The sequence below is a fragment of the Anastrepha ludens genome, chromosome 6, assembly GCF_028408465.1.
Source record: "Anastrepha ludens isolate Willacy chromosome 6, idAnaLude1.1, whole genome shotgun sequence".
In the NCBI taxonomy this organism is placed as follows: domain Eukaryota; kingdom Metazoa; phylum Arthropoda; class Insecta; order Diptera; family Tephritidae; genus Anastrepha; species Anastrepha ludens.
Window position 1 is genome coordinate 30,444,374 of NC_071502.1, and position 10,155 is coordinate 30,454,528.

A 10,155-nucleotide genomic window follows, 5' to 3' on the forward strand; every position below is an offset into this window, starting at 1 on the left:
TGCAAAATTTTTACAATTTTAGAAAACTTTAACAACTTTTTAGGTAGTTTTTCGGTAAGCGGTAACATTTGTTAATTCTTGTCCTCCCTGATGCGATATAGCGCCTGAGGTGTAAGGGGGTTTTGGGGTGGTATAAAGGGGGTGTAAAGGGCGTGTTAGAAAAACTGAATTAGTCGTTATCAACAATATAACTACCTCAATTCTTACTCTTCCCTCCACATGGTACATCCTCTTAATGTGAGCAACCATCCTGAAGACGAGGTAACTAATTCTTATGGGAGATACAGTCAGGGGTAACAAGAGAGGAAGCTTCGGGGGGCTACTTCGTCACACGTGGTGTGTTCAAAAACTATCCCGAATTTTTCATTTCTTCAAAAATTATGCACTAATATCTATTTTGCACCCTTTAAAGTAATGCCCATGAGATATTATGCACTTGTGCCAATGTTTTTTCCAATCTTCGAAGCATTTCAAAAAATCATTTTTTTTTATCTTGTTGAGCTCCTCCTTCGATGGCACCTTTATCTCGTCAATCGTAGCGTAGCGGTGTCCTTTCATGGGCCTCTTCAGTTTCGGGAACAAGAAAAAGTCACAGGGGGCCAGATCTGGGGAATACGGTGGCTGTGGCATCTTAGTGTGTTGTTGTTGGCCAAAAAGTCGCGTACAAGTAAAGATGCGTGAGCAGGGGCGTTATCGTGATGTGAGAACCAATTTTTGTTCTTCCACAAAACCGCGCATTTTTGGCGGATTGCTTCTCGCAAATTGCGCATAACTCGCAGGTAATATTCCTAATTCACTGTTTTACCCTGTGGCAAGAACTCATGATGCACATCGCCCCTGCAATCGAAGTAAACGGTGGGCCAAACTTTTACATTCGACCGAACCTGGCGCGCTTTTTTCGGTCTTGGATCGTGCGGCAGGTTCCATTGAAATGATTGAGCTTTGGTTTCCACGTCATAACTATAAATCCATGATTCATCACCAGTTATGACCCTCTGGCGCAAATTTGGGTCATCGCGGACAGAGTCAAACATCTTATTAGCAACTTCTCTAACGGTGATTCGACGATTGGCCAATACCATTTTCTTCACTTCATCAATTTTTTCGTCTGTTGTTGAAGTGCTCGGGCGTCCGGCACGCTTTTCCTCATTCACATTTTCTCGGCCTTCTGAGAACATTTTGTACCACCGATAAACGTTGCTTTGGTCCAAAGTAGCTTCTGCGTAGGACACAGTCAATATTCGGAATGCACTTAATTTCGTTTTTCACACAAAATTTGATACAGGTTCTTTGATCCATCTTTTTGAATAGGCAAAAATCGAAGACGAGCCGAAACACATGCAAGCAAAGCAGCTGTCATCAATTAACTGAGCATTCAAAATGGTCGAACTCGTCGGCCTGAGTGAGAGACATGAGTACCAACATATCGCCACAAAAAAATTGAAATTCGAAATTTGCGATACTTTTTGAACACTCCCCGTAAATAATTTAAAGCTCCCCCGATGATTTGCAGCCTGTGTCTCGGAACGAGCTGCTTCAAAAGGCGTCTGATCCTCAGGTTCGAGGCGGCGTCTTTTATAGATTATCTGGTTATCTTACAGGTGGAGCTTACCAGATATTCGTTAGGCCTGTAACTTATTGAAGTACTCCGCCTTTCTCGAGCTAATCTAAATTTTAGATAAGAACCCGAATGTAACCCCTCAGATCTCTGTGAATGTCGTCGTTCCGAACAAACCAATGTGCTTTAACGATATTTCGTTATAGCATCTGAACATTACTCTTTGCTGTGCATCTCCTTATAAGGACGCCATAGGTCCATATGGGTTTAGGAATCTGATTATAAATGAAGAGTTTGTGTTCGGCACTCAGCTTTAAGCCGATAAGCCAATTAAGTTTTGTGTATTTTGTATTGAGCTCAGCTGCTTTAATTTAAATGCTACTACCATTTCAGCTTGGAGTCTAACGTCATGCCCAAATGCTTTGCACTGCAAAGGTGTGGAAGGAAGCGTTTGCTGAAACTATTTACTATAACATACAATATATGGACGGGCTGATAGATAATTTTTTTATTCGTAAAGTTTACGTATACTGATTTTGTTTCATGCATTTTTGTGTTCCATTTGCGATAACGATTTTGCTGGACTGAGGCACGGAAATATCTGCGTGCACAACAAGTACCAAATAGGTCCGAGTACGCTGCCTTGAGGAAGATCTGCATAAATTTTCTTTATATTTGGCCATGCTTGTCCATGCTTTATTCGAAAATACCGATCGTTGGTATAGGCTTCTAGTAGATCTGTAAACTGCATCGGAAGTATTGTTTTAGGTTTTTAGATTAGCCCCTCGTGCCAAACTTTGTCGAACGCCTGTGCGACATGGAGGGAAAATGGCGGGGCAGACGCACTTTTCCTCCAGAGCTTCTTCTATCATATTTTGTGGGCTAGTCTGTGCACCTGGTTATCCGTAGAATAATTTTCTCTAATCCCAAATTGGTGAGTAGGTATGGCTTCATTGCGTGCAATAATTTCTTTTAAGCGGCTGGCAAATAGCTCCTCAAAAAGTTTTCCCAACAATGGAGGCGATTAGATGTTGGCTAATAAGAGGCTGTATCATTTGCATTTTTTCCTGGTTTGGGAATCGTTATATTTTCTGAGAATTTCTCTGGTAATGGTCCATATTTTAAACGAGTGCATACATTCATGTTCATTGTTAATTTACCCAACGCGGTAGGTATTATTAATTTTCTTAGAACTTCAGCTGCTATCAGGTCAAGACCGGATCTTTTCTTCGTTTTCAGCTTAGGGATTTGAGAAATCATTTCCAAGAGCGTAAATGGTTCAATTTCACAAGATTCTTGGACAACAGAAGGTGAGATATAGCTGTCAGTTATTGCATGGGGTTGAAATATCCTTTCAAAGTATTGCGCGAAAGCTTAAGTCTGTTCGATATGGCTTTTCGCCCGAAGTCGACAGTTGTTTGCTTTTTTAGTTGGAAGATTGTGGATGATTGGTTTCTTTATGTTCTGTAGCTTTCCAAAAATTTAAAACGCCTTTCAGCTGATAACAAGTCCGATTATTGATTTGAATTTGAATTTGTCTTTCAGCTACTTTGTTCTTTTTTTTTGTCGGGACAACCAGCGAGTGCTGCACTCAGAAATTAATTAAGTCCATTGAACTGCACCCGGATTCCCTTTTAATTTTCTTTAAATCTATCCGTTTTCCGAAGAAATCTAACAAGATCTTGTGGTGCCAAGGAGCCAAGATGGTCGCTTCTTAACACATCAGTGCCAAAGACCTTAAACCCTATTCGAACGAAGGTGAGGCAGACGCATAGGAAGTGGTCCGCCGTCTCATCCTCCTCTTCACAAGCTGGGCAGAGTACACGACAGAGCACACTGTCTGAGATGCCCAACCTTTCCATGTGCTTCGCCCACAGAAAGTGGCCCGTCGTCAGTCCAACCAGCCATCTGCATTCCCTCTGCTTAATGACAGAAGGGTTTGCAACAGTCGATCGGACATGACAGATAACATTAGTTTAGTTCATCTGCAGCCTCTCTCAACCTGCCAAGCTCGCTTGTGGGTGGTAGTTACCTATTTGCTAACTGTGGCTTTGATGGCCGCAGAAGGGAGTGGCAAAACGGGCTCTGGACCAAAGAGGTTGGCCTCATCTTAACTAAGGAATCAGTGGTCTCGCTTCCCACGTGTCTCGGGACCCATGTTAGCATCAGGCTGTTATGTCTACCGACATAGTTCAGCTTAGATTTACAAGACTCGACTACCCCTGATGTGGTTGGAGGGCTGTCTAAGGCCATGAGCGCAGTTTGGCCGTCACTGCAGACACATATAGATCTGCCGCTCATAGGTCTTCCACAACAAAGTTCATCGCTTCTTGAACTGCATACACCTCCGCTTGAAACACAGATGGATGCATTCCAAGAGCAAAGTGCAGTTTTGTCCCGCTGTATTCCACGTAGACGCCAGAGCCGGAGCCATGCTCGGTCCTGGAGTCATCCGTAAAAATGCGAAAACAGTGTTTGCTGGGCTCATTTTCAGAGTCATCCCACAACTGAGCCTCTGGCAGCACAACACTGTATCTCTTTTCAAGTACGACTCTTGATGGCATGGAGTCAAGGGGTATGGAGATAATCGTTGGATCGATGTCCATGCCTTCTCTGTGTTCCAATGCCGAACAAGGGCCGCACCAGTTCCCATTGTGTTAGAGAGCTTAGCTCTGCAGCTTAGTTAATTTATTAAGGTCAGTTTTTAATGGTGGGAATCTGGTTGCTTGCCATTTTTCCCGTACTTAAATTATTTTTTTTTTAGTTTGAAATATTTTTTTTCTGACAGCTGTTTTCATTTTCGGTATATTAGAATGAGTTTATTCTGGAAAAAAATGGGGAAAAGACCGTTTACAAAAAAAAAAAAATAAAAAAAATATCCAGTTTTATAAATTGCTTGTACTATATGAAAAAAGAACTGCAAATAAAGTTAAATCAACTATGTTTTTTAGTCGCTTAAAACTTTCACTTTATTATAACAAATTCAATGGGCTCAAAAACTGCAAAAGTGAAATTTGTCTAAAAATTTCAAATTTTGTATACATATATTAACACAAATACTTAGTATTACACAAAATTATCCTGCACTCAGTTATGCTCGCCACTGTACATGCAGTTGTATGCGTATTGGACACATCCATACATGACTGTACTCATTCGTGCTTACACCATTTGCCCGACCAACCTTGAGCGAGTGCACCCCTTGAGAAACAGCGTATCTTGCAACTGTGTCGGAGAGTATAAAGAGCTGGGGCGGGCAGCAATGGAATTGCCATAAAATAAAATAAATAAACGCCATTACTTTGATATGCTCCAGCAAAGCAATGTTGCTCACTACTGACACACTAAAGTACTATAAGGCCAACACAAACACGCACTTAACAGCAACACAGCAAAAATCACGCTGTTCACATGCATGCCGAGAATTGCATATTGCGCCATAACACTGGCCGGAGAGCACCCCTTTTACCTTCAACTGTGCTTAAGTTTCTATGCGATCTATGCGATATGCTGTGTAGATATCTTCATATGTATTTGTATGTATGTGTATATGTGCTTGTGTGTTCATTTGTGTGTTCAGGTTGTGGTTACCGCTGCGGAGTTGTAACTGTTAAGCGAGTCATTCATTACCAAAAAGGGACTCAGCGCATAAGCAGTGCGCAGTAAGTAGCGACGCTTGCGCCAGCAGTGGGGACCCGTTAGTTCGGTTTGACTGGAGCAGTGACAGCTTTTGGTTGGCAGTAAGCATAAGTTTCACTTAAGTTAGCATGCAATGAAATATTTTATTGTATTTGCTGTCAGTTCTCCCAACCAATAATGTTTATTGCCACGCATTTGCTTCATTTTCGATGCAAGGACGGGCGAGTGAAGCGCAAATGTTTTAAACATTCTCGAGGAAAGCGCTGACTGCTCAGTGAGTACCTACTGCGCTTGAAATGTGGTAATTAATTTTATTCACCTAAGCAAGGTATGCAGTGAGAATGCCAGATATGAAGGAAAATGTATTCACTGATATCTAAGTCAAATAAATTTATTTATCGTACAAACGTAAGCAGCTAAATGGGTGTGATATGTCTGTTGATATTTTGAGAATCAAGGCCTTTAAGCAAATAAAATTTCTGCACAAACTTGTGCCTTGGAATACACTCATACTTCATAAGTAATGTTTGATGTAAAATATGTCTGCACTGTGCTAAATAACTATAGGTTTTGACAAATTTTTGATTTCTTTCTTTCTGGAACACTACGACGCAATGAACATTACTGGGTATAAAGTCGTAAAGTTTGATCTACCAATACCCTAGCCAAACACTTCTTAGACACATTTATAAGCGAAATGGATGATCAAAACATTAACATTAAATTTGATAACATAATAAACGTTCTGCAAATCAAAACAAGAAAGACCACCATAAGCGAAATTAAAAATCAAATAAGACAGCTAAACGATAAAAAAGGATATGATCTAATAAATGGACAAATTTTAAAAGAGTTACCTGAAATAGCATTGAAATTCATAAGAAATATATTTAATTGCATGCTAGAGACTATCGAAAATTGCTCAAATTACCGTCATACCCAAACCAGGAAATGATGCCACCAAAACTGCTTCATATCGACCCATCAGCTTATTGCCAATACTTTCAAAAGTATTTTAAAAAATATTGTTCGACCGACTGGAACCAATTTTGACAGCAAAAAAAGTGATACCAAGCCATCAATTCGGATTTAGATGGCAACACTCAACAGTCTAACTAATCCACAGGGTTGCTAACAAAATACTTAACGATATGAATGGCAAACAATATTGTACGAGTATAGCTGTATACCTGGACATTGCAAAAACCTTTGATAAAGTTTGGCATAAAGGGCTTTTGCATAAGCTCAAACGAATCTTTCCACAAAACTACTTTGAACTTTTGAAGAGCTACATAACTTATCGAAAACTTTATATATATATGAAGACGAATATTCCGATATTCTACCAATAACAGCTGGAGTACCGCAAGGCATTGTATTAGGTCCTCTTTAATATCTAATATACACCGCAGATGTGCCAACTCCGACAACAGATAATGCAGTGATAGCACCGTTCGCGGATGAAGCTGTATTAATGGCATCAAACAATGACGAAAAACTGGCGACTTTTACACTTCAAAATTAATAAACAATACAATAACAGTTATCATCTCACGATAACGAACACTATTCACAGTAACTGCCTGACCGGCTTCATTTTGGAAAAAATACGGCCCAATAATGCCGCCGGCCCATAAACCGCACCAAGCAGTCACTCTTTGTGGGTGCATTGGTTTTTCGGCAAACACTCTTGGATTATCATTTGCCCAAATACGGCAATTCTGCTTATTAACGAATCCATTGAGGTGAAAATGTGCCTCATCACTGAAGATGATTTTTTTCACGAAGTGCGCGACATGCATTTTGATTTGAACGCCCGTTTTCCTAATAAGCCTGAATAACTTTAACGCGTTGCTCGATTATGTATCTTTCCATGGTTCAAATTGAGTTAGCTTGGACTTGAAAAATGTCAAATGAAATGCAGAAAAAAGACTTAATGTTTAGGTATGGTTTACATTCAACATCGGCCCTTAAAATTTAACCACCCTTTATTTGAAGAAAATACATTTTTTCTTTTTTTTTAAATATTTGCGTCAAATGCCCATCGAACTAGTAGAATAATTTCGCTGGGCAACGTAGAGCTTCTTGTTGACTTTGGCAGTCTTTTTGAGCATCTCCCAATGCACCATCCCCTCCCAATCGCATCAAACACATATCATCTTTGGTTGAAGATCCGGCTTGACACTCAGCTTTGGCGTATCTCCTGGAGCCACGCACTCCTTTCTTTGCTTCATATTGATGTGTAGGCACCATTTCTCATCACGACGGTTAGGTACGTGACGATTAGGTACAAAAGGCGCTGTTTACGATCACATGTTGCTCGATGGTAGGTGAGATTGTGAGAAGCAATTTGAGGGCGACTTTCTTTGTATGCTTTTCGTTGAGCTCGTGAGGCACCCTGACTCCCAAATTTTCGGTAAATTTCATTGAATGAAAGTGATTGAGATTTTTTTTTTTGATCGCAGTTAGTTTTTTCCGCCAATTCACGACTGGCTTGGTGACTGTTTCCTTCAAAAGTGCTGATTTGAGACGTTCTTAAAAGAAGGATCTGCGAGTAGTAGCCTACAAACTTCCCCAATTGCCAGTACTTCCGCCTGAAAGACACTGCAGGCATCACAAAGACGTAGAGATTTTTCAATTTTAAGTCTATGAGAATCTGTATAGGCTGTAGTGTCGAAGTTGTTTAGTGAGAATCCCTCATTCCACTCCTCCTTACATGGAAAGACAGTACCAAAATTTCATTTGAAAGTTATCGTTGGGTCGATGTAATTAGTTCTCTCTGATAGTATTGTAATTATACTGTATACTGTATACTGAGTTTTTTGAAGTAATAAACTAGCAAGGTTGCTTACGCGCGTTTAAACTTAGGCCACAGGCTGCGGCTCGCCAGCCTCCTTTGAATGATCCTACTGATAGTGTTGGGACACAGTCCTGATGCCACTACTTTTACCCCACCTCCATTAAGTTTTATTAAGATTTTGCTAATCACTCATAACCAAAGAAGTAGGAGGATAATACTCTCCCCTGTGTGGTATCCCTATGAACCCTCTTAGTTATGTTGATATTACCCATATTAGCTTTGATGATCCTGGTTTTGGCATAGAGATGATCCGTTTACTGATACAACTTTCTACCCCTACGTCTATTCAGCCGTGCGGATAACTTTGTAATTATCTCATTGCTACCTACTGCAATACAGTTATTTTACAAAACCATCATTTATAAAGGTCAGTGAATTTGATACACAACTTTTTTCTGTATTTATTTAGCGTGAAAATTAAATTATTTATCAACTTTTCTCATTTAATGATGCTGAAAAATAATGACACAATTTTCTCTGTTAATGGAGCTGAACATAAATGACAAATTGGCGGGAGCTAAGTATTAATGTGCATACTTCGGTGAGTGATAAAAAAATAAACCAATAATATTTGTGTGAAATAAAAACATTTTAATGGTTTTTTTATTTTTTTTTTAATTTCATTTCGGTCACAACATTCCATCAGTGCATTTGTAAAGTAGTATTTGAGCAGTGGAATTGAGAGGATTTTCACTGCAATGCCTAGTTAGGTCCCTGCCTGCGCCACCTTAGTTTTGCACCACCTCATACATATGAACACAATCCAAACTTAGTACGCACACATGGCACGTCGACCACAAATCCATCAACTATTTGATGATCTTAGGGTGAAGTTGCTCTTCAACGAAATTCATCTCGCACTTCAATGGATAAAAAGTATTTGAGAATGACACAATTTTATTAGCGAACCAAAAACGAAAATGATGAAGTGTGAAACAAAGTTTGTAAATCGCGATTTGTGTTTACTTCATTTCGTACGTGCACTCATCGTACCACTTCACTGACTGTATGGGGTGGGTGGTTGGTGATTGTCGGTGGCGCTCTCAAGAATTGAGTTGGTAGAATATTAAGCACAACTGAAGAGACAAACGCGTCTTTCGCTATATAAATACACTCAAGTCCGACACTGCGAATGACGGGCATATCAATAAAACATAAATAAGTTAATACAAACAAAACAAACAGGAATGGGAAAAATATGAAATTGATGCCCAAGAAAGAGAACCAATTTAGAAGCTGTGGTGTACGGCGTGGATTGCGCTGTCAACCAATTCTTCCAAATCTCTCTGCATTTAGTGGTGAATGCGACAAAACCAATTGATGCAATGATAATCTCGCTGTCAAAATAAGCCATGTGTCACGTTTCAGCAATAAAACCGTCTAATTTACGATTCGCAATAAAAAAATTGAACACGAAATAAAACAAGGAAGTTCCAAATATCTGCGTGCATGTGTGTGTGTGTGCATGAAATCGAAAGCACAAAGCGCGCACAAAAAACAAAAAAAAACCGTATATGGAGAGACGCAGCCATAAACATAAAGAAACTATTTCGAGAAAAACCAACAGCGAGCAAACAGGAAGATCAACAAGGAAATGCAGAAAGGCGGAGCTCGGAGTTCGGAAGAGGAGTTTTGATGTGTGTGTGAAGGACATTTTTGTAATGTTATGGTTAGTTTTTGTGTTTGCCTTAATATTCTCGTAACCCACAACAAAACTAGAGCGACAATGTTGCCATGGGGTACGAGGTGTGGCAATTAAGTTGCGTGAATTTAGTTGCAACTCGGAAACTCAACAACACTCAGCAGTTCCGAAGCTTGAAGCCTACGACGCATATGGTTTGTGCTTTACGCGTGATTTTCCAAAGTAACTTTTTAATGCGCCATGCAAATGAGTGACGTGACTTGCATTACAAGCAAGCGAAAAAACCCTAAGAAACTCTACAAAGTTGGATGCAGTATACAGAGATACTAGAAGTGGAAGTAAAATTCAATAAAAGTGATAGGATGGGAGAGGAAGAGGAAGAGGGAGAGGAGAGGGAGAGGGAGGGGGAGGGGGAGAGGGAGAGGGAGAGGGATAGGGAGAGGGAGAGGGAGAGGG